The sequence below is a fragment of the Lithobates pipiens genome, unplaced genomic scaffold, assembly GCF_037356315.1.
Source record: "Lithobates pipiens isolate NorthernLeopardFrog02 unplaced genomic scaffold, aLitPip1_a1.2 Scaffold_1, whole genome shotgun sequence".
NCBI classification, from domain to species: domain Eukaryota; kingdom Metazoa; phylum Chordata; class Amphibia; order Anura; family Ranidae; genus Lithobates; species Lithobates pipiens.
Genome location: NW_027507685.1, coordinates 54133396 through 54160485, shown reverse-complemented (window position 1 = coordinate 54160485; position 27090 = coordinate 54133396). Strand labels below are relative to the sequence as shown.

The following is a 27090-nucleotide window of genomic DNA, read 5'->3' as shown; positions in this document are numbered from 1 at the left end:
GAAGCAGCTTCATTGGCTGTAAATGATAGGAGGGTTTGATTGTGCTTTAAGTGCTTAAATATGCCTAAAATGGGAGAGCTACTGAGTATGTGCAGAGCAGGTTGAAACAGCGTATTACTGGATTTCAAAGTGTATAGAACCTTATTTTTTTCCAATGTTTTACATGAGTATATATGCAAAATGGGACAACCGTAAGAGATGTAGCAGGACTTACTTTTCTGACTAAAGTTGCACTTTAAATGACAGATTTAACAGCATGGTCTAGCAGATTTTCCTCAAGAATTTTATCTTTATGTAGGATGGGCAAAGTTTTGGGATTTTTTTCATGTTTTTTGTCGGTGACATGGTAGCATGAAAAGACAGCGGGAGTGGTGATTCTAGTTCAAGCTAAATGTGTAAACTGATTGTCAGAAGTGGGATTTGAACCCACGCCTCCATTTGGAGACCAGAACACCCACACAATGTGAAGAGACAGCTCTTGAGTCTGGCGCCTTAGACCACTCGGCCATCCTGACAAGATACATTGAACAAATTTGGCTGCCTCTGGAAATATCATCTACTCGTGGTACTCTATTGATGTATTACCGTTGTCAAGAAGCTGTATGAACACTCTGAATCTAGGCCCTTTTGCAAATGCACTTCTTAAAGCATGACCTTGCACCAAGTCATACATTTCAGATCCTTTCTACCAAATCTGCTTGAGCAAAGCAAGTAGAAGATGTCCCAGGTGATCTTCAAGTGTTTTGCTAATCCAGATTCCACAAACCAAAATGATGTCCTTGTGGCAGACTGCGTGGCCTAATGGATAAGGCGTCTGACTTCGAATCAGAAGATTGAGGGATCGAGTCCCTTCGTGGTCGTTTTCGATGCTGCTTTCCAGTTCCTGTGACCTTCACTCACAAGTTCTTGCTTTACCCATAACAACTTGCTTCTTGCTGGAGGCTTCCAATTTGCTGAAGCCTAGAGCCTCCAAACAGCAGTAAATCATAAAGTGGAACTAAACCAATTGATTTAAGGGTTTCAAAACACAGTTACATTCCTGGAATTACGGAATTGATAACGGTCCCATCTGCTTGTGTTCTCAACCAAACTATCAAATCATCAAATGGCTGGTGTCATAACTGATCACATGTGCAGCATTATGGCATTTGCAGTTTGAACAGAAGCAGCTTCATTGGCTGTAAATGATAGGAGGGTTTGATTGTGCTTTAAGTGCTTAAATATGCCTAAAATGGGAGAGCTACTGAGTATGTGCAGAGCAGGTTGAAACAGCGTATTACTGGATTTCAAAGTGTATAGAACCTTATTTTTTTCCAATGTTTTACATGAGTATATATGCAAAATGGGACAACCGTAAGAGATGTAGCAGGACTTACTTTTCTGACTAAAGTTGCACTTTAAATGACAGATTTAACAGCATGGTCTAGCAGATTTTCCTCAAGAATTTTATCTTTATGTAGGATGGGCAAAGTTTTGGGATTTTTTTCATGTTTTTTTGTCGGTGACATGGTAGCATGAAAAGACAGCGGGAGTGGTGATTCTAGTTCAAGCTAAATGTGTAAACTGATTGTCAGAAGTGGGATTTGAACCCACGCCTCCATTTGGAGACCAGAACACCCACACAATGTGAAGAGACAGCTCTTGAGTCTGGCGCCTTAGACCACTCGGCCATCCTGACAAGATACATTGAACAAATTTGGCTGCCTCTGGAAATATCATCTACGCGTGGTACTCTATTGATGTATTACCGTTGTCAAGAAGCTGTATGAACACTCTGAATCTAGGCCCTTTTGCAAATGCACTTCTTAAAGCATGACCTTGCACCAAGTCATACATTTCAGATCCTTTCTACCAAATCTGCTTGAGCAAAGCAAGTAGAAGATGTCCCAGGTGATCTTCAAGTGTTTTGCTAATCCAGATTCCACAAACCAAAATGATGTCCTTGTGGCAGACTGCGTGGCCTAATGGATAAGGCGTCTGACTTCGAATCAGAAGATTGAGGGTTCGAGTCCCTTCGTGGTCGTTTTCGATGCTGCTTTCCAGTTCCTGTGACCTTCACTCACAAGTTCTTGCTTTACCCATAACAACTTGCTTCTTGCTGGAGGCTTCCAATTTGCTGAAGCCTAGAGCCTCCAAACAGCAGTAAATCATAAAGTGGAACTAAACCAATTGATTTAAGGGTTTCAAAACACAGTTACATTCCTGGAATTCCGGGATTGATAACTGTCCCATTTGCTTGTGTTCTCAACCAAACTATCAAATCATCAAATGGCTGGTGTCATAACTGATCACATGTGCAGCATTATGGCATTTGCAGTTTGAACAGAAGCAGCTTCATTGGCTGTAAATGATAGGAGGGTTTGATTGTGCTTTAAGTGCTTAAATATGCCTAAAATGGGAGAGCTACTGAGTATGTGCAGAGCAGGTTGAAACAGCGTATTACTGGATTTCAAAGTGTATAGAACCTTATTTTTTTCCAATGTTTTACATGAGTATATATGCAAAATGGGACAACCGTAAGAGATGTAGCAGGACTTACTTTTCTGACTAAAGTTGCACTTTAAATGACAGATTTAACAGCATGGTCTAGCAGATTTTCCTCAAGAATTTTATCTTTATGTAGGATGGGCAAAGTTTTGGGATTTTTTTCATGTTTTTTTGTCGGTGACATGGTAGCATGAAAAGACAGCGGGAGTGGTGATTCTAGTTCAAGCTAAATGTGTAAACTGATTGTCAGAAGTGGGATTTGAACCCACGCCTCCATTTGGAGACCAGAACACCCACACAATGTGAAGAGACAGCTCTTGAGTCTGGCGCCTTAGACCACTCGGCCATCCTGACAAGATACATTGAACAAATTTGGCTGCCTCTGGAAATATCATCTACTCGTGGTACTCTATTGATGTATTACCGTTGTCAAGAAGCTGTATGAACACTCTGAATCTAGGCCCTTTTGCAAATGCACTTCTTAAAGCATGACCTTGCACCAAGTCATACATTTCAGATCCTTTCTACCAAATCTGCTTGAGCAAAGCAAGTAGAAGATGTCCCAGGTGATCTTCAAGTGTTTTGCTAATCCAGATTCCACAAACCAAAATGATGTCCTTGTGGCAGACTGCGTGGCCTAATGGATAAGGCGTCTGACTTCGAATCAGAAAATTGAGGGATCGAGTCCCTTCGTGGTCGTTTTCGATGCTGCTTTCCAGTTCCTGTGACCTTCACTCACAAGTTCTTGCTTTACCCATAACAACTTGCTTCTTGCTGGAGGCTTCCAATTTGCTGAAGCCTAGAGCCTCCAAACAGCAGTAAATCATAAAGTGGAACTAAACCAATTGATTTAAGGGTTTCAAAACACAGTTACATTCCTGGAATTACGGAATTGATAACGGTCCCATCTGCTTGTGTTCTCAACCAAACTATCAAATCATCAAATGGCTGGTGTCATAACTGATCACATGTGCAGCATTATGGCATTTGCAGTTTGAACAGAAGCAGCTTCATTGGCTGTAAATGATAGGAGGGTTTGATTGTGCTTTAAGTGCTTAAATATGCCTAAAATGGGAGAGCTACTGAGTATGTGCAGAGCAGGTTGAAACAGCGTATTACTGGATTTCAAAGTGTATAGAACCTTATTTTTTTCCAATGTTTTACATGAGTATATATGCAAAATGGGACAACCGTAAGAGATGTAGCAGGACTTACTTTTCTGACTAAAGTTGCACTTTAAATGACAGATTTAACAGCATGGTCTAGCAGATTTTCCTCAAGAATTTTATCTTTATGTAGGATGGGCAAAGTTTTGGGATTTTTTTCATGTTTTTTTGTCGGTGACATGGTAGCATGAAAAGACAGCGGGAGTGGTGATTCTAGTTCAAGCTAAATGTGTAAACTGATTGTCAGAAGTGGGATTTGAACCCACGCCTCCATTTGGAGACCAGAACACCCACACAATGTGAAGAGACAGCTCTTGAGTCTGGCGCCTTAGACCACTCGGCCATCCTGACAAGATACGTTGAACTAATTTGGCTGCTTCTGGAAATATCATCTACTCGTGGTACTCTATTGATCTATTACCGTTGTCAAGAAGCTGTATGAACACTCTGAATCTAGGCCCTTTTGCAAATGCACTTCTTAAAGCATGACCTTGCACCAAGTCATACATTTCAGATCCTTTCTACCAAATCTGCTTGAGCAAAGCAAGTAGAAGATGTCCCAGGTGATCTTCAAGTGTTTTGCTAATCCAGATTCCACAAACCAAAATGATGTCCTTGTGGCAGACTGCGTGGCCTAATGGATAAGGCGTCTGACTTCGAATCAGAAGATTGAGGGTTCGAGTCCCTTCGTGGTCGTTTTCGATGCTGCTTTCCAGTTCCTGTGACCTTCACTCACAAGTTCTTGCTTTACCCATAAGAACTTGCTTCTTGCTGGAGGCTTCCAATTTGCTGAAGCCTAGAGCCTCCAAACAGCAGTAAATCATAAAGTGGAACTAAACCAATTGATTTAAGGGTTTCAAAACACAGTTACATTCCTGGAATTCCGGGATTGATAACTGTCCCATTTGCTTGTGTTCTCAACCAAACTATCAAATCATCAAATGGCTGGTGTCATAACTGATCACATGTGCAGCATTATGGCATTTGCAGTTTGAACAGAAGCAGCTTCATTGGCTGTAAATGATAGGAGGGTTTGATTGTGCTTTAAGTGCTTAAATATGCCTAAAATGGGAGAGCTACTGAGTATGTGCAGAGCAGGTTGAAACAACGTATTACTGGATTTCAAAGTGTATAGAACCTTATTTTTTTCCAATGTTTTACATGAGTATATATGCAAAATGGGACAACCGTAAGAGATGTAGCAGGACTTACTTTTCTGACTAAAGTTGCACTTTAAATGACAGATTTAACAGCATGGTCTAGCAGATTTTCCTCAAGAATTTTATCTTTATGTAGGATGGGCAAAGTTTTGGGATTTTTTTCATGTTTTTTTGTCGGTGACATGGTAGCATGAAAAGACAGCGGGAGTGGTGATTCTAGTTCAAGCTAAATGTGTAAACTGATTGTCAGAAGTGGGATTTGAACCCACGCCTCCATTTGGAGACCAGAACACCCACACAATGTGAAGAGACAGCTCTTGAGCCTGGCGCCTTAGACCACTCGGCCATCCTGACAAGATACATTGAACAAATTTGGCTGCCTCTGGAAATATCATCTACGCGTGGTACTCTATTGATGTATTACCGTTGTCAAGAAGCTGTATGAACACTCTCAATCTAGGCCCTTTTGCAAATGCACTTCTTAAAGCATGACCTTGCACCAAGTCATACATTTTAGATCCTTTCTACCAAATCTGCTTGAGCAAAGCAAGTAGAAGATGTCCCAGGTGATCTTCAAGTGTTTTGCTAATCCAGATTCCACAAACCAAAATGATGTCCTTATGGCAGACTGCGTGGCCTAATGGATAAGGCGTCTGACTTCGAATCAGAAGATTGAGGGTTCGAGTCCCTTCGTGGTCGTTTTCGATGCTGCTTTCCAGTTCCTGTGACCTTCACTCACAAGTTCTTGCTTTACCCATAAGAACTTGCTTCTTGCTGGAGGCTTCCAATTTGCTGAAGCCTAGAGCCTCCAAACAGCAGTAAATCATAAAGTGGAACTAAACCAATTGATTTAAGGGTTTCAAAACACAGTTACATTCCTGGAATTCCGGGATTGATAACTGTCCCATTTGCTTGTGTTCTCAACCAAACTATCAAATCATCAAATGGCTGGTGTCATAACTGATCACATGTGCAGCATTATGGCATTTGCAGTTTGAACAGAAGCAGCTTCATTGGCTGTAAATGATAGGAGGGTTTGATTGTGCTTTAAGTGCTTAAATATGCCTAAAATGGGAGAGCTACTGAGTATGTGCAGAGCAGGTTGAAACAGCGTATTACTGGATTTCAAAGTGTATAGAACCTTATTTTTTTCCAATGTTTTACATGAGTATATATGCAAAATGGGACAACCGTAAGAGATGTAGCAGGACTTACTTTTCTGACTAAAGTTGCACTTTAAATGACAGATTTAACAGCATGGTCTAGCAGATTTTCCTCAAGAATTTTATCTTTATGTAGGATGGGCAAAGTTTTGGGATTTTTTTCATGTTTTTTTGTCGGTGACATGGTAGCATGAAAAGACAGCGGGAGTGGTGATTCTAGTTCAAGCTAAATGTGTAAACTGATTGTCAGAAGTGGGATTTGAACCCACGCCTCCATTTGGAGACCAGAACACCCACACAATGTGAAGAGACAGCTCTTGAGTCTGGCGCCTTAGACCACTCGGCCATCCTGACAAGATACATTGAACAAATTTGGCTGCCTCTGGAAATATCATCTACTCGTGGTACTCTATTGATGTATTACCGTTGTCAAGAAGCTGTATGAACACTCTGAATCTAGGCCCTTTTGCAAATGCACTTCTTAAAGCATGACCTTGCACCAAGTCATACATTTCAGATCCTTTCTACCAAATCTGCTTGAGCAAAGCAAGTAGAAGATGTCCCAGGTGATCTTCAAGTGTTTTGCTAATCCAGATTCCACAAACCAAAGTGATGTCCTTGTGGCTCACTGCGTGGCCTAATGGATAAGGCGTCTGACTTCGAATCAGAAGATTGAGGGTTCGAGTCCCTTCGTGGTCGTTTTCGATGCTGCTTTCCAGTTCCTGTGACCTTCACTCACAAGTTCTTGCTTTACCCATAAGAACTTGCTTCTTGCTGGAGGCTTCCAATTTGCTGAAGCCTAGAGCCTCCAAACAGCAGTAAATCATAAAGTGGAACTAAACCAATTGATTTAAGGGTTTCAAAACACAGTTACATTCCTGGAATTACGGGATTGATAACTGTCCCATTTGCTTGTGTTCTCAACCAAACTATCAAATCATCAAATGGCTGGTGTCATAACTGATCACATGTGCAGCATTATGGCATTTGCAGTTTGAACAGAAGCAGCTTCATTGGCTGTAAATGATAGGAGGGTTTGATTGTGCTTTATATGCTTAAATATGCCTAAAATGGGAGAGCTACTGAGTATGTGCAGAGCAGGTTGAAACAGCGTATTACTGGATTTCAAAGTGTATAGAACCTTATTTTTTTCCAATGTTTTACATGAGTATATATGCAAAATGGGACAACCGTAAGAGATGTAGCAGGACTTACTTTTCTGACTAAAGTTGCACTTTAAATGACAGATTTAACAGCATGGTCTAGCAGATTTTCCTCAAGAATTTTATCTTTATGTAGGATGGGCAAATTTTTGGGATTTTTTTCATGTTTTTTTGTCGGTGACATGGTAGCATGAAAAGACAGCGGGAGTGGTGATTCTAGTTCAAGCTAAATGTGTAAACTGATTGTCAGAAGTGGGATTTGAACCCACGCCTCCATTTGGAGACCAGAACACCCACACAATGTGAAGAGACAGCTCTTGAGTCTGGCGCCTTAGACCACTCGGCCATCCTGACAAGATAAGTTGAACAAATTTGGCTGCCTCTGGAAATATCATCTACTCGTGGTACTCTATTGATGTATTACCGTTGTCAAGAAGCTGTATGAACACTCTGAATCTAGGCCCTTTTGCAAATGCACTTCTTAAAGCATGACCTTGCACCAAGTCATACATTTCAGATCCTTTCTACCAAATCTGCTTGAGCAAAGCAAGTAGAAGATGTCCCAGTTGATCTTCAAGTGTTTTGCTAATCCAGATTCCACAAACCAAAATTATGTCCTTGTGGCAGACTGCGTGGCCTAATGGATAAGGCGTCTGACTTCGAATCAGAAGATTGAGGGTTCGAGTCCCTTCGTGGTCGTTTTCGATGCTGCTTTCCAGTTCCTGTGACCTTCACTCACAAGTTCTTGCTTTACCCATAACAACTTGCTTCTTGCTGGAGGCTTCCAATTTGCTGAAGCCTAGAGCCTCCAAACAGCAGTAAATCATAAAGTGGAACTAAACCAATTGATTTAAGGGTTTCAAAACACAGTTACATTCCTGGAATTCCGGGATTGATAACTGTCCCATTTGCTTGTGTTCTCAACCAAACTATCAAATCATCAAATGGCTGGTGTCATAACTGATCACATGTGCAGCATTATGGCATTTGCAGTTTGAACAGAAGCAGCTTCATTGGCTGTAAATGATAGGAGGGTTTGATTGTGCTTTAAGTGCTTAAATATGCCTAAAATGGGAGAGCTACTGAGTATGTGCAGAGCAGGTTGAAACAGCGTATTACTGGATTTCAAAGTGTATAGAACCTTATTTTTTTCCAATGTTTTACATGAGTATATATGCAAAATGGGACAACCGTAAGAGATGTAGCAGGACTTACTTTTCTGACTAAAGTTGCACTTTAAATGACAGATTTAACAGCATGGTCTAGCAGATTTTCCTCAAGAATTTTATCTTTATGTAGGATGGGCAAAGTTTTGGGATTTTTTTCATGTTTTTTTGTCGGTGACATGGTAGCATGAAAAGACAGTGGGAGTGGTGATTCTAGTCCAAGCTAAATGTGTAAACTGATTGTCAGAAGTGGGATTTGAACCCACGCCTCCATTTGGAGACCAGAACACCCACACAATGTGAAGAGACAGCTCTTGAGTCTGGCGCCTTAGACCACTCGGCCATCCTGACAAGATAAGTTGAACTAATTTGGCTGCCTCTGGAAATATCATCTACTCGTGGTACTCTATTGATCTATTACCGTTGTCAAGAAGCTGTATGAACACTCTGAATCTAGGCCCTTTTGCAAATGCACTTCTTAAAGCATGACCTTGCACCAAGTCATACATTTCAGATCCTTTCTACCAAATCTGCTTGAGCAAAGCAAGTAGAAGATGTCCCAGGTGATCTTCAAGTGTTTTGCTAATCCAGATTCCACAAACCAAAATGATGTCCTTGTGGCAGACTGCGTGGCCTAATGGATAAGGCGTCTGACTTCGAATCAGAAGATTGAGGGTTCGAGTCCCTTCGTGGTCGTTTTCGATGCTGCTTTCCAGTTCCTGTGACCTTCACTCACAAGTTCTTGCTTTACCCATAACAACTTGCTTCTTGCTGGAGGCTTCCAATTTGCTGAAGCCTAGAGCCTCCAAACAGCAGTAAATCATAAAGTGGAACTAAACCAATTGATTTAAGGGTTTCAAAACACAGTTACATTCCTGGAATTCCGGGATTGATAACTGTCCCATTTGCTTGTGTTCTCAACCAAACTATCAAATCATCAAATGGCTGGTGTCATAACTGATCACATGTGCAGCATTATGGCATTTGCAGTTTGAACAGAAGCAGCTTCATTGGCTGTAAATGATAGGAGGGTTTGATTGTGCTTTAAGTGCTTAAATATGCCTAAAATGGGAGAGCTACTGAGTATGTGCAGAGCAGGTTGAAACAACGTATTACTGGATTTCAAAGTGTATAGAACCTTATTTTTTTCTAATGTTTTACATGAGTATATATGCAAAATGGGACAACCGTAAGAGATGTAGCAGGACTTACTTTTCTGACTAAAGTTGCACTTTAAATGACAGATTTAACAGCATGGTCTAGCAGATTTTCCTCAAGAATTTTATCTTTATGTAGGATGGGCAAAGTTTTGGGATTTTTTTCATGTTTTTTTGTCGGTGACATGGTAGCATGAAAAGACAGCGGGAGTGGTGATTCTAGTTCAAGCTAAATGTGTAAACTGATTGTCAGAAGTGGGATTTGAACCCACGCCTCCATTTGGAGACCAGAACACCCACACAATGTGAAGAGACAGCTCTTGAGTCTGGCGCCTTAGACCACTCGGCCATCCTGACAAGATACATTGAACAAATTTGGCTGCCTCTGGAAATATCATCTACTCGTGGTACTCTATTGATGTATTACCGTTGTCAAGAAGCTGTATGAACACTCTGAATCTAGGCCCTTTTGCAAATGCACTTCTTAAAGCATGACCTTGCACCAAGTCATACATTTCAGATCCTTTCTACCAAATCTGCTTGAGCAAAGCAAGTAGAAGATGTCCCAGGTGATCTTCAAGTGTTTTGCTAATCCAGATTCCACAAACCAAAATGATGTCCTTGTGGCAGACTGCGTGGCCTAATGGATAAGGCGTCTGACTTCGAATCAGAAGATTGAGGGTTCGAGTCCCTTCGTGGTCGTTTTCGATGCTGCTTTCCAGTTCCTGTGACCTTCACTCACAAGTTCTTGCTTTACCCATAAGAACTTGCTTCTTGCTGGAGGCTTCCAATTTGCTGAAGCCTAGAGCCTCCAAACAGCAGTAAATCATAAAGTGGAACTAAACCAATTGATTTAAGGGTTTCAAAACACAGTTACATTCCTGGAATTACGGGATTGATAACTGTCCCATTTGCTTGTGTTCTCAACCAAACTATCAAATCATCAAATGGCTGGTGTCATAACTGATCACATGTGCAGCATTATGGCATTTGCAGTTTGAACAGAAGCAGCTTCATTGGCTGTAAATGATAGGAGGGTTTGATTGTGCTTTAAGTGCTTAAATATGCCTAAAATGGGAGAGCTACTGAGTATGTGCAGAGCAGGTTGAAACAGCGTATTACTGGATTTCAAAGTGTATAGAACCTTATTTTTTTCCAATGTTTTACATGAGTATATATGCAAAATGGGACAACCGTAAGAGATGTAGCAGGACTTACTTTTCTGACTAAAGTTGCACTTTAAATGACAGATTTAACAGCATGGTCTAGCAGATTTTCCTCAAGAATTTTATCTTTATGTAGGATGGGCAAAGTTTTGGGATTTTTTTCATGTTTTTTTGTCGGTGACATGGTAGCATGAAAAGACAGCGGGAGTGGTGATTCTAGTTCAAGCTAAATGTGTAAACTGATTGTCAGAAGTGGGATTTGAACCCACGCCTCCATTTGGAGACCAGAACACCCACACAATGTGAAGAGACAGCTCTTGAGTCTGGCGCCTTAGACCACTCGGCCATCCTGACAAGATACATTGAACAAATTTGGCTGCCTCTGGAAATATCATCTACTCGTGGTACTCTATTTATGTATTACCGTTGTCAAGAAGCTGTATGAACACTCTGAATCTAGGCCCTTTTGCAAATGCACTTCTTAAAGCATGACCTTGCACCAAGTCATACATTTCAGATCCTTTCTACCAAATCTGCTTGAGCAAAGCAAGTAGAAGATGTCCCAGGTGATCTTCAAGTGTTTTGCTAATCCAGATTCCACAAACCAAAAAGATGTCCTTGTGGCAGACTGCGTGGCCTAATGGATAAGGCGTCTGACTTCGAATCAGAAGATTGAGGGTTCGAGTCCCTTCGTGGTCGTTTTCGATGCTGCTTTCCAGTTCCTGTGACCTTCACTCACAAGTTCTTGCTTTACCCATAAGAACTTGCTTCTTGCTGGAGGCTTCCAATTTGCTGAAGCCTAGAGCCTCCAAACAGCAGTAAATCATAAAGTGGAACTAAACCAATTGATTTAAGGGTTTCAAAACACAGTTACATTCCTGGAATTCCGGGATTGATAACTGTCCCATTTGCTTGTGTTCTCAACCAAACTATCAAATCATCAAATGGCTGGTGTCATAACTGATCACATGTGCAGCATTATGGCATTTGCAGTTTGAACAGAAGCAGCTTCATTGGCTGTAAATGATAGGAGGGTTTGATTGTGCTTTAAGTGCTTAAATATGCCTAAAATGGGAGAGCTACTGAGTATGTGCAGAGCAGGTTGAAACAGCGTATTACTGGATTTCAAAGTGTATAGAACCTTATTTTTTTCCAATGTTTTACATGAGTATATATGCAAAATGGGACAACCGTAAGAGATGTAACAGGACTTACTTTTCTGACTAAAGTTGCACTTTAAATGACAGATTTAACAGCATGGTCTAGCAGATTTTCCTCAAGAATTTTATCTTTATGTAGGATGGGCAAAGTTTTTGGATTTTTTTCATGTTTTTTTGTCGGTGACATGGTAGCATGAAAAGACAGCGGGAGTGGTGATTCTAGTTCAAGCTAAATGTGTAAACTGATTGTCAGAAGTGGGATTTGAACCCACGCCTCCATTTGGAGACCAGAACACCCACGCAATGTGAAGAGACAGCTCTTGAGTCTGGTGCCTTAGACCACTCGGCCATCCTGACAAGATACATTGAACAAATTTGGCTGCCTCTGGAAATATCATCTACTCGTGGTACTCTATTGATGTATTACCGTTGTCAAGAAGCTGTATGAACACTCTGAATCTAGGCCCTTTTGCAAATGCACTTCTTAAAGCATGACCTTGCACCAAGTCATACATTTCAGATCCTTTCTACCAAATCTGCTTGAGCAAAGCAAGTAGAAGATGTCCCAGGTGATCTTCAAGTGTTTTGCTAATCCAGATTCCACAAACCAAAATGATGTCCTTGTGGCAGACTGCGTGGCCTAATGGATAAGGCGTCTGACTTTGAATCAGAAGATTGAGGGTTCGAGTCCCTTCGTGGTCGTTTTCGATGCTGCTTTCCAGTTCCTGTGACCTTCACTCACAAGTTCTTGCTTTACCCATAAGAACTTGCTTCTTGCTGGAGGCTTCCAATTTGCTGAAGCCTAGAGCCTCCAAACAGCAGTAAATCATAAAGTGGAACTAAACCAATTGATTTAAGGGTTTCAAAACACAGTTACATTCCTGGAATTCCGGGATTGATAACTGTCCCATTTGCTTGTGTTCTCAACCAAACTATCAAATCATCAAATGGCTGGTGTCATAACTGATCACATGTGCAGCATTATGGCATTTGCAGTTTGAACAGAAGCAGCTTCATTGGCTGTAAATGATAGGAGGGTTTGATTGTGCTTTAAGTGCTTAAATATGCCTAAAATGGGAGAGCTACTGAGTATGTGCAGAGCAGGTTGAAACAGCGTATTACTGGATTTCAAAGTGTATAGAACCTTATTTTTTTCCAATGTTTTACATGAGTATATATGCAAAATGGGACAACCGTAAGAGATGTAACAGGACTTACTTTTCTGACTAAAGTTGCACTTTAAATGACAGATTTAACAGCATGGTCTAGCAGATTTTCCTCAAGAATTTTATCTTTATGTAGGATGGGCAAAGTTTTTGGATTTTTTTCATGTTTTTTTGTCGGTGACATGGTAGCATGAAAAGACAGCGGGAGTGGTGATTCTAGTTCAAGCTAAATGTGTAAACTGATTGTCAGAAGTGGGATTTGAACCCACGCCTCCATTTGGAGACCAGAACACCCACGCAATGTGAAGAGACAGCTCTTGAGTCTGGTGCCTTAGACCACTCGGCCATCCTGACAAGATACATTGAACAAATTTGGCTGCCTCTGGAAATATCATCTACTCGTGGTACTCTATTGATGTATTACCGTTGTCAAGAAGCTGTATGAACACTCTGAATCTAGGCCCTTTTGCAAATGCACTTCTTAAAGCATGACCTTGCACCAAGTCATACATTTCAGATCCTTTCTACCAAATCTGCTTGAGCAAAGCAAGTAGAAGATGTCCCAGGTGATCTTCAAGTGTTTTGCTAATCCAGATTCCACAAACCAAAATGATGTCCTTGTGGCAGACTGCGTGGCCTAATGGATAAGGCGTCTGACTTTGAATCAGAAGATTGAGGGTTCGAGTCCCTTTGTGGTCGTTTTCGATGCTGCTTTCCAGTTCCTGTGACCTTCACTCACAAGTTCTTGCTTTACCCATAACAACTTGCTTCTTGCTGGAGGCTTCCAATTTGCTGAAGCCTAGAGCCTCCAAACAGCAGTAAATCATAAAGTGGAACTAAACCAATTGATTTAAGGGTTTCAAAACACAGTTACATTCCTGGAATTCCGGGATTGATAACTGTCCCATTTGCTTGTGTTCTCAACCAAACTATCAAATCATCAAATGGCTGGTGTCATAACTGATCACATGTGCAGCATTATGGCATTTGCAGTTTGAACAGAAGCAGCTTCATTGGCTGTAAATGATAGGAGGGTTTGATTGTGCTTTAAGTGCTTAAATATGCCTAAAATGGGAGAGCTACTGAGTATGTGCAGAGCAGGTTGAAACAGCGTATTACTGGATTTCAAAGTGTATAGAACCTTATTTTTTTCCAATGTTTTACATGAGTATATATGCAAAATGGGACAACCGTAAGAGATGTAGCAGGACTTACTTTTCTGACTAAAGTTGCACTTTAAATGACAGATTTAACAGCATGGTCTAGCAGATTTTCCTCAAGAATTTTATCTTTATGTAGGATGGGCAAAGTTTTGGGATTTTTTTCATGTTTTTTTGTCGGTGACATGGTAGCATGAAAAGACAGCGGGAGTGGTGATTCTAGTTCAAGCTAAATGTGTAAACTGATTGTCAGAAGTGGGATTTGAACCCACGCCTCCATTTGGAGACCAGAACACCCACACAATGTGAAGAGACAGCTCTTGAGTCTGGCACCTTAGACCACTCGGCCATCCTGACAAGATACATTGAGCAAGTTTGGCTGCCTCTGGAAATATCATCTACTCGTGGTACTCTATTGATGTATTACCGTTGTCAAGAAGCTGTATGAACACTCTGAATCTAGGCCCTTTTGCAAATGCACTTCTTAAAGCATGACCTTGCACCAAGTCATACATTTCAGATCCTTTCTACCAAATCTGCTTGAGCAAAGCAAGTAGAAGATGTCCCAGGTGATCTTCAAGTGTTTTGCTAATCCAGATTCCACAAACCAAAATGATGTCCTTGTGGCAGACTGCGTGGCCTAATGGATAAGGCGTCTGACTTCGAATCAGAAGATTGAGGGTTCGAGTCCCTTCGTGGTCGTTTTCGATGCTGCTTTCCAGTTCCTGTGACCTTCACTCACAAGTTCTTGCTTTACCCATAACAACTTGCTTCTTGCTGGAGGCTTCCAATTTGCTGAAGCCTAGAGCCTCCAAACAGCAGTAAATCATAAAGTGGAACTAAACCAATTGATTTAAGGGTTTCAAAACACAGTTACATTCCTGGAATTCCGGGATTGATAACTGTCCCATTTGCTTGTGTTCTCAACCAAACTATCAAATCATCAAATGGCTGGTGTCATAACTGATCACATGTGCAGCATTATGGCATTTGCAGTTTGAACAGAAGCAGCTTCATTGGCTGTAAATGATAGGAGGGTTTGATTGTGCTTTAAGTGCTTAAATATGCCTAAAATGGGAGAGCTACTGAGTATGTGCAGAGCAGGTTGAAACAGCGTATTACTGGATTTCAAAGTGTATAGAACCTTATTTTTTTCCAATGTTTTACATGAGTATATATGCAAAATGGGACAACCGTAAGAGATGTAGCAGGACTTACTTTTCTGACTAAAGTTGCACTTTAAATGACAGATTTAACAGCATGGTCTAGCAGATTTTCCTCAAGAATTTTATCTTTATGTAGGATGGGCAAAGTTTTGGGATTTTTTTCATGTTTTTTTGTCGGTGACATGGTAGCATGAAAAGACAGTGGGAGTGGTGATTCTAGTCCAAGCTAAATGTGTAAACTGATTGTCAGAAGTGGGATTTGAACCCACGCCTCCATTTGGAGACCAGAACACCCACACAATGTGAAGAGACAGCTCTTGAGTCTGGCGCCTTAGACCACTCGGCCATCCTGACAAGATAAGTTGAACTAATTTGGCTGCCTCTGGAAATATCATCTACTCGTGGTACTCTATTGATGTATTACCGTTGTCAAGAAGCTGTATGAACACTCTGAATCTAGGCCCTTTTGCAAATGCACTTCTTAAAGCATGACCTTGCACCAAGTCATACATTTCAGATCCTTTCTACCAAATCTGCTTGAGCAAAGCAAGTAGAAGATGTCCCAGGTGATCTTCAAGTGTTTTGCTAATCCAGATTCCACAAACCAAAATGATGTCCTTGTGGCAGACTGCGTGGCCTAATGGATAAGGCGTCTGACTTCGAATCAGAAGATTGAGGGTTCGAGTCCCTTCGTGGTCGTTTTCGATGCTGCTTTCCAGTTCCTGTGACCTTCACTCACAAGTTCTTGCTTTACCCATAACAACTTGCTTCTTGCTGGAGGCTTCCAATTTGCTGAAGCCTAGAGCCTCCAAACAGCAGTAAATCATAAAGTGGAACTAAACCAATTGATTTAAGGGTTTCAAAACACAGTTACATTCCTGGAATTCCGGGATTGATAACTGTCCCATTTGCTTGTGTTCTCAACCAAACTATCAAATCATCAAATGGCTGGTGTCATAACTGATCACATGTGCAGCATTATGGCATTTGCAGTTTGAACAGAAGCAGCTTCATTGGCTGTAAATGATAGGAGGGTTTGATTGTGCTTTAAGTGCTTAAATATGCCTAAAATGGGAGAGCTACTGAGTATGTGCAGAGCAGGTTGAAACAGCGTATTACTGGATTTCAAAGTGTATAGAACCTTATTTTTTTCCAATGTTTTACATGAGTATATATGCAAAATGGGACAACCGTAAGAGATGTAGCAGGACTTACTTTTCTGACTAAAGTTGCACTTTAAATGACAGATTTAACAGCATGGTCTAGCAGATTTTCCTCAAGAATTTTATCTTTATGTAGGATGGGCAAAGTTTTGGGATTTTTTTCATGTTTTTTTGTCGGTGACATGGTAGCATGAAAAGACAGTGGGAGTGGTGATTCTAGTCCAAGCTAAATGTGTAAACTGATTGTCAGAAGTGGGATTTGAACCCACGCCTCCATTTGGAGACCAGAACACCCACACAATGTGAAGAGACAGCTCTTGAGTCTGGCGCCTTAGACCACTCGGCCATCCTGACAAGATAAGTTGAACTAATTTGGCTGCCTCTGGAAATATCATCTACTCGTGGTACTCTATTGATGTATTACCGTTGTCAAGAAGCTGTATGAACACTCTGAATCTAGGCCCTTTTGCAAATGCACTTCTTAAAGCATGACCTTGCACCAAGTCATACATTTCAGATCCTTTCTACCAAATCTGCTTGAGCAAAGCAAGTAGAAGATGTCCCAGGTGATCTTCAAGTGTTTTGCTAATCCAGATTCCACAAACCAAAATGATGTCCTTGTGGCAGACTGCGTGGCCTAATGGATAAGGCGTCTGACTTCGAATCAGAAGATTGAGGGTTCGAGTCCCTTCGTGGTCGTTTTCGATGCTGCTTTCCAGTTCCTGTGACCTTCACTCACAAGTTCTTGCTTTACCCATAACAACTTGCTTCTTGCTGGAGGCTTCCAATTTGCTGAAGCCTAGAGCCTCCAAACAGCAGTAAATCATAAAGTGGAACTAAACCAATTGATTTAAGGGTTTCAAAACACAGTTACATTCCTGGAATTCCGGGATTGATAACTGTCCCATTTGCTTGTGTTCTCAACCAAACTATCAAATCATCAAATGGCTGGTGTCATAACTGATCACATGTGCAGCATTATGGCATTTGCAGTTTGAACAGAAGCAGCTTCATTGGCTGTAAATGATAGGAGGGTTTGATTGTGCTTTAAGTGCTTAAATATGCCTAAAATGGGAGAGCTACTGAGTATGTGCAGAGCAGGTTGAAACAGCGTATTACTGGATTTCAAAGTGTATAGAACCTTATTTTTTTCCAATGTTTTACATGAGTATATATGCAAAATGGGACAACCGTAAGAGATGTAGCAGGACTTACTTTTCTGACTAAAGTTGCACTTTAAATGACAGATTTAACAGCATGGTCTAGCAGATTTTCCTCAAGAATTTTATCTTTATGTAGGATGGGCAAAGTTTTGGGATTTTTTTCATGTTTTTTTGTCGGTGACATGGTAGCATGAAAAGACAGTGGGAGTGGTGATTCTAGTCCAAGCTAAATGTGTAAACTGATTGTCAGAAGTGGGATTTGAACCCACGCCTCCATTTGGAGACCAGAACACCCACACAATGTGAAGAGACAGCTCTTGAGTCTGGCGCCTTAGACCACTCGGCCATCCTGACAAGATAAGTTGAACTAATTTGGCTGCCTCTGGAAATATCATCTACTCGTGGTACTCTATTGATGTATTACCGTTGTCAAGAAGCTGTATGAACACTCTGAATCTAGGCCCTTTTGCAAATGCACTTCTTAAAGCATGACCTTGCACCAAGTCATACATTTCAGATCCTTTCTACCAAATCTGCTTGAGCAAAGCAAGTAGAAGATGTCCCAGGTGATCTTCAAGTGTTTTGCTAATCCAGATTCCACAAACCAAAATGATGTCCTTGTGGCAGACTGCGTGGCCTAATGGATAAGGCGTCTGACTTCGAATCAGAAGATTGAGGGTTCGAGTCCCTTCGTGGTCGTTTTCGATGCTGCTTTCCAGTTCCTGTGACCTTCACTCACAAGTTCTTGCTTTACCCATAACAACTTGCTTCTTGCTGGAGGCTTCCAATTTGCTGAAGCCTAGAGCCTCCAAACAGCAGTAAATCATAAAGTGGAACTAAACCAATTGATTTAAGGGTTTCAAAACACAGTTACATTCCTGGAATTCCGGGATTGATAACTGTCCCATTTGCTTGTGTTCTCAACCAAACTATCAAATCATCAAATGGCTGGTGTCATAACTGATCACATGTGCAGCATTATGGCATTTGCAGTTTGAACAGAAGCAGCTTCATTGGCTGTAAATGATAGGAGGGTTTGATTGTGCTTTAAGTGCTTAAATATGCCTAAAATGGGAGAGCTACTGAGTATGTGCAGAGCAGGTTGAAACAGCGTATTACTGGATTTCAAAGTGTATAGAACCTTATTTTTTTCCAATGTTTTACATGAGTATATATGCAAAATGGGACAACCGTAAGAGATGTAGCAGGACTTACTTTTCTGACTAAAGTTGCACTTTAAATGACAGATTTAACAGCATGGTCTAGCAGATTTTCCTCAAGAATTTTATCTTTATGTAGGATGGGCAAAGTTTTGGGATTTTTTTCATGTTTTTTTGTCGGTGACATGGTAGCATGAAAAGACAGTGGGAGTGGTGATTCTAGTCCAAGCTAAATGTGTAAACTGATTGTCAGAAGTGGGATTTGAACCCACGCCTCCATTTGGAGACCAGAACACCCACACAATGTGAAGAGACAGCTCTTGAGTCTGGCGCCTTAGACCACTCGGCCATCCTGACAAGATAAGTTGAACTAATTTGGCTGCCTCTGGAAATATCATCTACTCGTGGTACTCTATTGATCTATTACCGTTGTCAAGAAGCTGTATGAACACTCTGAATCTAGGCCCTTTTGCAAATGCACTTCTTAAAGCATGACCTTGCACCAAGTCATACATTTCAGATCCTTTCTACCAAATCTGCTTGAGCAAAGCAAGTAGAAGATGTCCCAGGTGATCTTCAAGTGTTTTGCTAATCCAGATTCCACAAACCAAAATGATGTCCTTGTGGCAGACTGCGTGGCCTAATGGATAAGGCGTCTGACTTCGAATCAGAAGATTGAGGGTTCGAGTCCCTTCGTGGTCGTTTTCGATGCTGCTTTCCAGTTCCTGTGACCTTCACTCACAAGTTCTTGCTTTACCCATAAGAACTTGCTTCTTGCTGGAGGCTTCCAATTTGCTGAAGCCTAGAGCCTCCAAACAGCAGTAAATCATAAAGTGGAACTAAACCAATTGATTTAAGGGTTTCAAAACACAGTTACATTCCTGGAATTCCGGGATTGATAACTGTCCCATTTGCTTGTGTTCTCAACCAAACTATCAAATCATCAAATGGCTGGTGTCATAACTGATCACATGTGCAGCATTATGGCATTTGCAGTTTGAACAGAAGCAGCTTCATTGGCTGTAAATGATAGGAGGGTTTGATTGTGCTTTAAGTGCTTAAATATGCCTAAAATGGGAGAGCTACTGAGTATGTGCAGAGCAGGTTGAAACAACGTATTACTGGATTTCAAAGTGTATAGAACCTTATTTTTTTCCAATGTTTTACATGAGTATATATGCAAAATGGGACAACCGTAAGAGATGTAGCAGGACTTACTTTTCTGACTAAAGTTGCACTTTAAATGACAGATTTAACAGCATGGTCTAGCAGATTTTCCTCAAGAATTTTATCTTTATGTAGGATGGGCAAAGTTTTGGGATTTTTTTCATGTTTTTTTGTCGGTGACATGGTAGCATGAAAAGACAGCGGGAGTGGTGATTCTAGTTCAAGCTAAATGTGTAAACTGATTGTCAGAAGTGGGATTTGAACCCACGCCTCCATTTGGAGACCAGAACACCCACACAATGTGAAGAGACAGCTCTTGAGTCTGGCGCCTTAGACCACTCGGCCATCCTGACAAGATACATTGAACAAATTTGGCTGCCTCTGGAAATATCATCTACGCGTGGTACTCTATTGATGTATTACCGTTGTCAAGAAGCTGTATGAACACTCTGAATCTAGGCCCTTTTGCAAATGCACTTCTTAAAGCATGACCTTGCACCAAGTCATACATTTCAGATCCTTTCTACCAAATCTGCTTGAGCAAAGCAAGTAGAAGATGTCCCAGGTGATCTTCAAGTGTTTTGCTAATCCAGATTCCACAAACCAAAATGATGTCCTTGTGGCAGACTGCGTGGCCTAATGGATAAGGCGTCTGACTTCGAATCAGAAGATTGAGGGTTCGAGTCCCTTCGTGGTCGTTTTCGATGCTGCTTTCCAGTTCCTGTGACCTTCACTCACAAGTTCTTGCTTTACCCATAACAACTTGCTTCTTGCTGGAGGCTTCCAATTTGCTGAAGCCTAGAGCCTCCAAACAGCAGTAAATCATAAAGTGGAACTAAACCAATTGATTTAAGGGTTTCAAAACACAGTTACATTCCTGGAATTCCGGGATTGATAACTGTCCCATTTGCTTGTGTTCTCAACCAAACTATCAAATCATCAAATGGCTGGTGTCATAACTGATCACATGTGCAGCATTATGGCATTTGCAGTTTGAACAGAAGCAGCTTCATTGGCTGTAAATGATAGGAGGGTTTGATTGTGCTTTAAGTGCTTAAATATGCCTAAAATGGGAGAGCTACTGAGTATGTGCAGAGCAGGTTGAAACAGCGTATTACTGGATTTCAAAGTGTATAGAACCTTATTTTTTTCCAATGTTTTACATGAGTATATATGCAAAATGGGACAACCGTAAGAGATGTAGCAGGACTTACTTTTCTGACTAAAGTTGCACTTTAAATGACAGATTTAACAGCATGGTCTAGCAGATTTTCCTCAAGAATTTTATCTTTATGTAGGATGGGCAAAGTTTTGGGATTTTTTTCATGTTTTTTTGTCGGTGACATGGTAGCATGAAAAGACAGCGGGAGTGGTGATTCTAGTTCAAGCTAAATGTGTAAACTGATTGTCAGAAGTGGGATTTGAACCCACGCCTCCATTTGGAGACCAGAACACCCACACAATGTGAAGAGACAGCTCTTGAGTCTGGCGCCTTAGACCACTCGGCCATCCTGACAAGATACATTGAACAAATTTGGCTGCCTCTGGAAATATCATCTACTCGTGGTACTCTATTGATGTATTACCGTTGTCAAGAAGCTGTATGAACACTCTGAATCTAGGCCCTTTTGCAAATGCACTTCTTAAAGCATGACCTTGCACCAAGTCATACATTTCAGATCCTTTCTACCAAATCTGCTTGAGCAAAGCAAGTAGAAGATGTCCCAGGTGATCTTCAAGTGTTTTGCTAATCCAGATTCCACAAACCAAAATGATGTCCTTGTGGCAGACTGCGTGGCCTAATGGATAAGGCGTCTGACTTCGAATCAGACAATTGAGGGATCGAGTCCCTTCGTGGTCGTTTTCGATGCTGCTTTCCAGTTCCTGTGACCTTCACTCACAAGTTCTTGCTTTACCCATAACAACTTGCTTCTTGCTGGAGGCTTCCAATTTGCTGAAGCCTAGAGCCTCCAAACAGCAGTAAATCATAAAGTGGAACTAAACCAATTGATTTAAGGGTTTCAAAACACAGTTACATTCCTGGAATTACGGAATTGATAACGGTCCCATCTGCTTGTGTTCTCAACCAAACTATCAAATCATCAAATGGCTGGTGTCATAACTGATCACATGTGCAGCATTATGGCATTTGCAGTTTGAACAGAAGCAGCTTCATTGGCTGTAAATGATAGGAGGGTTTGATTGTGCTTTAAGTGCTTAAATATGCCTAAAATGGGAGAGCTACTGAGTATGTGCAGAGCAGGTTGAAACAGCGTATTACTGGATTTCAAAGTGTATAGAACCTTATTTTTTTCCAATGTTTTACATGAGTATATATGCAAAATGGGACAACCGTAAGAGATGTAGCAGGACTTACTTTTCTGACTAAAGTTGCACTTTAAATGACAGATTTAACAGCATGGTCTAGCAGATTTTCCTCAAGAATTTTATCTTTATGTAGGATGGGCAAAGTTTTGGGATTTTTTTCATGTTTTTTTGTCGGTGACATGGTAGCATGAAAAGACAGTGGGAGTGGTGATTCTAGTCCAAGCTAAATGTGTAAACTGATTGTCAGAAGTGGGATTTGAACCCACGCCTCCATTTGGAGACCAGAACACCCACACAATGTGAAGAGACAGCTCTTGAGTCTGGCGCCTTAGACCACTCGGCCATCCTGACAAGATAAGTTGAACTAATTTGGCTGCCTCTGGAAATATCATCTACTCGTGGTACTCTATTGATGTATTACCGTTGTCAAGAAGCTGTATGAACACTCTGAATCTAGGCCCTTTTGCAAATGCACTTCTTAAAGCATGACCTTGCACCAAGTCATACATTTCAGATCCTTTCTACCAAATCTGCTTGAGCAAAGCAAGTAGAAGATGTCCCAGGTGATCTTCAAGTGTTTTGCTAATCCAGATTCCACAAACCAAAATGATGTCCTTGTGGCAGACTGCGTGGCCTAATGGATAAGGCGTCTGACTTCGAATCAGAAGATTGAGGGTTCGAGTCCCTTCGTGGTCGTTTTCGATGCTGCTTTCCAGTTCCTGTGACCTTCACTCACAAGTTCTTGCTTTACCCATAACAACTTGCTTCTTGCTGGAGGCTTCCAATTTGCTGAAGCCTAGAGCCTCCAAACAGCAGTAAATCATAAAGTGGAACTAAACCAATTGATTTAAGGGTTTCAAAACACAGTTACATTCCTGGAATTCCGGGATTGATAACTGTCCCATTTGCTTGTGTTCTCAACCAAACTATCAAATCATCAAATGGCTGGTGTCATAACTGATCACATGTGCAGCATTATGGCATTTGCAGTTTGAACAGAAGCAGCTTCATTGGCTGTAAATGATAGGAGGGTTTGATTGTGCTTTAAGTGCTTAAATATGCCTAAAATGGGAGAGCTACTGAGTATGTGCAGAGCAGGTTGAAACAGCGTATTACTGGATTTCAAAGTGTATAGAACCTTATTTTTTTCCAATGTTTTACATGAGTATATATGCAAAATGGGACAACCGTAAGAGATGTAGCAGGACTTACTTTTCTGACTAAAGTTGCACTTTAAATGACAGATTTAACAGCATGGTCTAGCAGATTTTCCTCAAGAATTTTATCTTTATGTAGGATGGGCAAAGTTTTGGGATTTTTTTCATGTTTTTTTGTCGGTGACATGGTAGCATGAAAAGACAGTGGGAGTGGTGATTCTAGTCCAAGCTAAATGTGTAAACTGATTGTCAGAAGTGGGATTTGAACCCACGCCTCCATTTGGAGACCAGAACACCCACACAATGTGAAGAGACAGCTCTTGAGTCTGGCGCCTTAGACCACTCGGCCATCCTGACAAGATAAGTTGAACTAATTTGGCTGCCTCTGGAAATATCATCTACTCGTGGTACTCTATTGATCTATTACCGTTGTCAAGAAGCTGTATGAACACTCTGAATCTAGGCCCTTTTGCAAATGCACTTCTTAAAGCATGACCTTGCACCAAGTCATACATTTCAGATCCTTTCTACCAAATCTGCTTGAGCAAAGCAAGTAGAAGATGTCCCAGGTGATCTTCAAGTGTTTTGCTAATCCAGATTCCACAAACCAAAATGATGTCCTTGTGGCAGACTGCGTGGCCTAATGGATAAGGCGTCTGACTTCGAATCAGAAGATTGAGGGTTCGAGTCCCTTCGTGGTCGTTTTCGATGCTGCTTTCCAGTTCCTGTGACCTTCACTCACAAGTTCTTGCTTTACCCATAACAACTTGCTTCTTGCTGGAGGCTTCCAATTTGCTGAAGCCTAGAGCCTCCAAACAGCAGTAAATCATAAAGTGGAACTAAACCAATTGATTTAAGGGTTTCAAAACACAGTTACATTCCTGGAATTCCGGGATTGATAACTGTCCCATTTGCTTGTGTTCTCAACCAAACTATCAAATCATCAAATGGCTGGTGTCATAACTGATCACATGTGCAGCATTATGGCATTTGCAGTTTGAACAGAAGCAGCTTCATTGGCTGTAAATGATAGGAGGGTTTGATTGTGCTTTAAGTGCTTAAATATGCCTAAAATGGGAGAGCTACTGAGTATGTGCAGAGCACGTTGAAACAGCGTATTACTGGATTTCAAAGTGTATAGAACCTTATTTTTTTCCAATGTTTTATATGAGTATATATGCAAAATGGGACAACCGTAAGAGATGTAGCAGGACTTACTTTTCTGACTAAAGTTGCACTTTAAATGACAGATTTAACAGCATGGTCTAGCAGATTTTCCTCAAGAATTTTATCTTTATGTAGGATGGGCAAAGTTTTTGGATTTTTTTCATGTTTTTTTGTCGGTGACATGGTAGCATGAAAAGACAGCGGGAGTGGTGATTCTAGTTCAAGCTAAATGTGTAAACTGATTGTCAGAAGTGGGATTTGAACCCACGCCTCCATTTGGAGACCAGAACACCCACACAATGTGAAGAGACAGCTCTTGAGTCTGGCGCCTTAGACCACTCGGCCATCCTGACAAGATACATAGAACAAATTTGGCTGCCTCTGGAAATATCATCTACTCGTGGTACTCTATTGATGTATTACCGTTGTCAAGAAGCTGTATGAACACTCTGAATCTAGGCCCTTTTGCAAATGCACTTCTTAAAGCATGACCTTGCACCAAGTCATACATTTCAGATCCTTTCTACCAAATCTGCTTGAGCAAAGCAAGTAGAAGATGTCCCAGGTGATCTTCAAGTGTTTTGCTAATCCAGATTCCACAAACCAAAATGATGTCCTTGTGGCAGACTGCGTGGCCTAATGGATAAGGCGTCTGACTTCGAATCAGAAGATTGAGGGTTCGAGTCCCTTCGTGGTCGTTTTCGATGCTGCTTTCCAGTTCCTGTGACCTTCACTCACAAGTTCTTGCTTTACCCATAACAACTTGCTTCTTGCTGGAGGCTTCCAATTTGCTGAAGCCTAGAGCCTCCAAACAGCAGTAAATCATAAAGTGGAACTAAACCAATTGATTTAAGGGTTTCAAAACACAGTTACATTCCTGGAATTCCGGGATTGATAACTGTCCCATTTGCTTGTGTTCTCAACCAAACTATCAAATCATCAAATGGCTGGTGTCATAACTGATCACATGTGCAGCATTATGGCATTTGCAGTTTGAACAGAAGCAGCTTCATTGGCTGTAAATGATAGGAGGGTTTGATTGTGCTTTAAGTGCTTAAATATGCCTAAAATGGGAGAGCTACTGAGTATGTGCAGAGCAGGTTGAAACAGCGTATTACTGGATTTCAAAGTGTATAGAACCTTATTTTTTTCCAATGTTTTACATGAGTATATATGCAAAATGGGACAACCGTAAGAGATGTAGCAGGACTTACTTTTCTGACTAAAGTTGCACTTTAAATGACAGATTTAACAGCATGGTCTAGCAGATTTTCCTCAAGAATTTTATCTTTATGTAGGATGGGCAAAGTTTTGGGATTTTTTTCATGTTTTTTTGTCGGTGACATGGTAGCATGAAAAGACAGCGGGAGTGGTGATTCTAGTTCAAGCTAAATGTGTAAACTGATTGTCAGAAGTGGGATTTGAACCCACGCCTCCATTTGGAGACCAGAACACCCACACAATGTGAAGAGACAGCTCTTGAGTCTGGCGCCTTAGACCACTCGGCCATCCTGACAAGATACATTGAACAAATTTGGCTGCCTCTGGAAATATCATCTACTCGTGGTACTCTATTGATGTATTACCGTTGTCAAGAAGCTGTATGAACACTCTGAATCTAGGCCCTTTTGCAAATGCACTTCTTAAAGCATGACCTTGCACCAAGTCATACATTTCAGATCCTTTCTACCAAATCTGCTTGAGCAAAGCAAGTAGAAGATGTCCCAGGTGATCTTCAAGTGTTTTGCTAATCCAGATTCCACAAACCAAAATGATGTCCTTGTGGCAGACTGCGTGGCCTAATGGATAAGGCGTCTGACTTCGAATCAGAAGATTGAGGGATCGAGTCCCTTCGTGGTCGTTTTCGATGCTGCTTTCCAGTTCCTGTGACCTTCACTCACAAGTTCTTGCTTTACCCATAACAACTTGCTTCTTGCTGGAGGCTTCCAATTTGCTGAAGCCTAGAGCCTCCAAACAGCAGTAAATCATAAAGTGGAACTAAACCAATTGATTTAAGGGTTTCAAAACACAGTTACATTCCTGGAATTACGGAATTGATAACGGTCCCATCTGCTTGTGTTCTCAACCAAACTATCAAATCATCAAATGGCTGGTGTCATAACTGATCACATGTGCAGCATTATGGCATTTGCAGTTTGAACAGAAGCAGCTTCATTGGCTGTAAATGATAGGAGGGTTTGATTGTGCTTTAAGTGCTTAAATATGCCTAAAATGGGAGAGCTACTGAGTATGTGCAGAGCAGGTTGAAACAGCGTATTACTGGATTTCAAAGTGTATAGAACCTTATTTTTTTCCAATGTTTTACATGAGTATATATGCAAAATGGGACAACCGTAAGAGATGTAGCAGGACTTACTTTTCTGACTAAAGTTGCACTTTAAATGACAGATTTAACAGCATGGTCTAGCAGATTTTCCTCAAGAATTTTATCTTTATGTAGGATGGGCAAAGTTTTGGGATTTTTTTCATGTTTTTTTGTCGGTG

General features: G+C 41.1%; 18 non-coding genes across 18 annotated transcripts; all 18 read left to right on the top strand.

Annotated features, from left to right (window-relative positions):
• The first annotated feature begins 1950 nt into the window (after window positions 1-1950).
• TRNAR-UCG (transfer RNA arginine (anticodon UCG)) lies at window positions 1951-2023 on the top strand. Its single transcript has one exon. It is a non-coding gene; the product is annotated as a tRNA-Arg (tRNA).
• Window positions 2024-4276: 2253 nt separating this feature from the next.
• On the top strand, window positions 4277-4349 carry TRNAR-UCG (transfer RNA arginine (anticodon UCG)). Its single transcript has one exon. It is a non-coding gene; the product is annotated as a tRNA-Arg (tRNA).
• Window positions 4350-5439: 1090 nt separating this feature from the next.
• Window positions 5440-5512, top strand: TRNAR-UCG (transfer RNA arginine (anticodon UCG)). The gene has a single exon. It is a non-coding gene; the product is annotated as a tRNA-Arg (tRNA).
• A 2253-nt stretch (window positions 5513-7765) lies between these two features.
• TRNAR-UCG (transfer RNA arginine (anticodon UCG)) lies at window positions 7766-7838 on the top strand. The gene has a single exon. It is a non-coding gene; the product is annotated as a tRNA-Arg (tRNA).
• Window positions 7839-8928: 1090 nt separating this feature from the next.
• TRNAR-UCG (transfer RNA arginine (anticodon UCG)) lies at window positions 8929-9001 on the top strand. The gene has a single exon. It is a non-coding gene; the product is annotated as a tRNA-Arg (tRNA).
• A 1090-nt stretch (window positions 9002-10091) lies between these two features.
• TRNAR-UCG (transfer RNA arginine (anticodon UCG)) lies at window positions 10092-10164 on the top strand. Its single transcript has one exon. It is a non-coding gene; the product is annotated as a tRNA-Arg (tRNA).
• Window positions 10165-11254: 1090 nt separating this feature from the next.
• Window positions 11255-11327, top strand: TRNAR-UCG (transfer RNA arginine (anticodon UCG)). Its single transcript has one exon. It is a non-coding gene; the product is annotated as a tRNA-Arg (tRNA).
• A 1090-nt stretch (window positions 11328-12417) lies between these two features.
• On the top strand, window positions 12418-12490 carry TRNAQ-UUG (transfer RNA glutamine (anticodon UUG)). The gene has a single exon. It is a non-coding gene; the product is annotated as a tRNA-Gln (tRNA).
• A 1090-nt stretch (window positions 12491-13580) lies between these two features.
• Window positions 13581-13653, top strand: TRNAQ-UUG (transfer RNA glutamine (anticodon UUG)). Its single transcript has one exon. It is a non-coding gene; the product is annotated as a tRNA-Gln (tRNA).
• Window positions 13654-14743: 1090 nt separating this feature from the next.
• TRNAR-UCG (transfer RNA arginine (anticodon UCG)) lies at window positions 14744-14816 on the top strand. The gene has a single exon. It is a non-coding gene; the product is annotated as a tRNA-Arg (tRNA).
• A 1090-nt stretch (window positions 14817-15906) lies between these two features.
• Window positions 15907-15979, top strand: TRNAR-UCG (transfer RNA arginine (anticodon UCG)). The gene has a single exon. It is a non-coding gene; the product is annotated as a tRNA-Arg (tRNA).
• A 1090-nt stretch (window positions 15980-17069) lies between these two features.
• TRNAR-UCG (transfer RNA arginine (anticodon UCG)) lies at window positions 17070-17142 on the top strand. Its single transcript has one exon. It is a non-coding gene; the product is annotated as a tRNA-Arg (tRNA).
• Window positions 17143-18232: 1090 nt separating this feature from the next.
• TRNAR-UCG (transfer RNA arginine (anticodon UCG)) lies at window positions 18233-18305 on the top strand. The gene has a single exon. It is a non-coding gene; the product is annotated as a tRNA-Arg (tRNA).
• A 1090-nt stretch (window positions 18306-19395) lies between these two features.
• TRNAR-UCG (transfer RNA arginine (anticodon UCG)) lies at window positions 19396-19468 on the top strand. The gene has a single exon. It is a non-coding gene; the product is annotated as a tRNA-Arg (tRNA).
• Window positions 19469-20558: 1090 nt separating this feature from the next.
• Window positions 20559-20631, top strand: TRNAR-UCG (transfer RNA arginine (anticodon UCG)). The gene has a single exon. It is a non-coding gene; the product is annotated as a tRNA-Arg (tRNA).
• Window positions 20632-22884: 2253 nt separating this feature from the next.
• TRNAR-UCG (transfer RNA arginine (anticodon UCG)) lies at window positions 22885-22957 on the top strand. Its single transcript has one exon. It is a non-coding gene; the product is annotated as a tRNA-Arg (tRNA).
• A 1090-nt stretch (window positions 22958-24047) lies between these two features.
• On the top strand, window positions 24048-24120 carry TRNAR-UCG (transfer RNA arginine (anticodon UCG)). Its single transcript has one exon. It is a non-coding gene; the product is annotated as a tRNA-Arg (tRNA).
• A 1090-nt stretch (window positions 24121-25210) lies between these two features.
• Window positions 25211-25283, top strand: TRNAR-UCG (transfer RNA arginine (anticodon UCG)). Its single transcript has one exon. It is a non-coding gene; the product is annotated as a tRNA-Arg (tRNA).
• Window positions 25284-27090: the final 1807 nt, after the last annotated feature.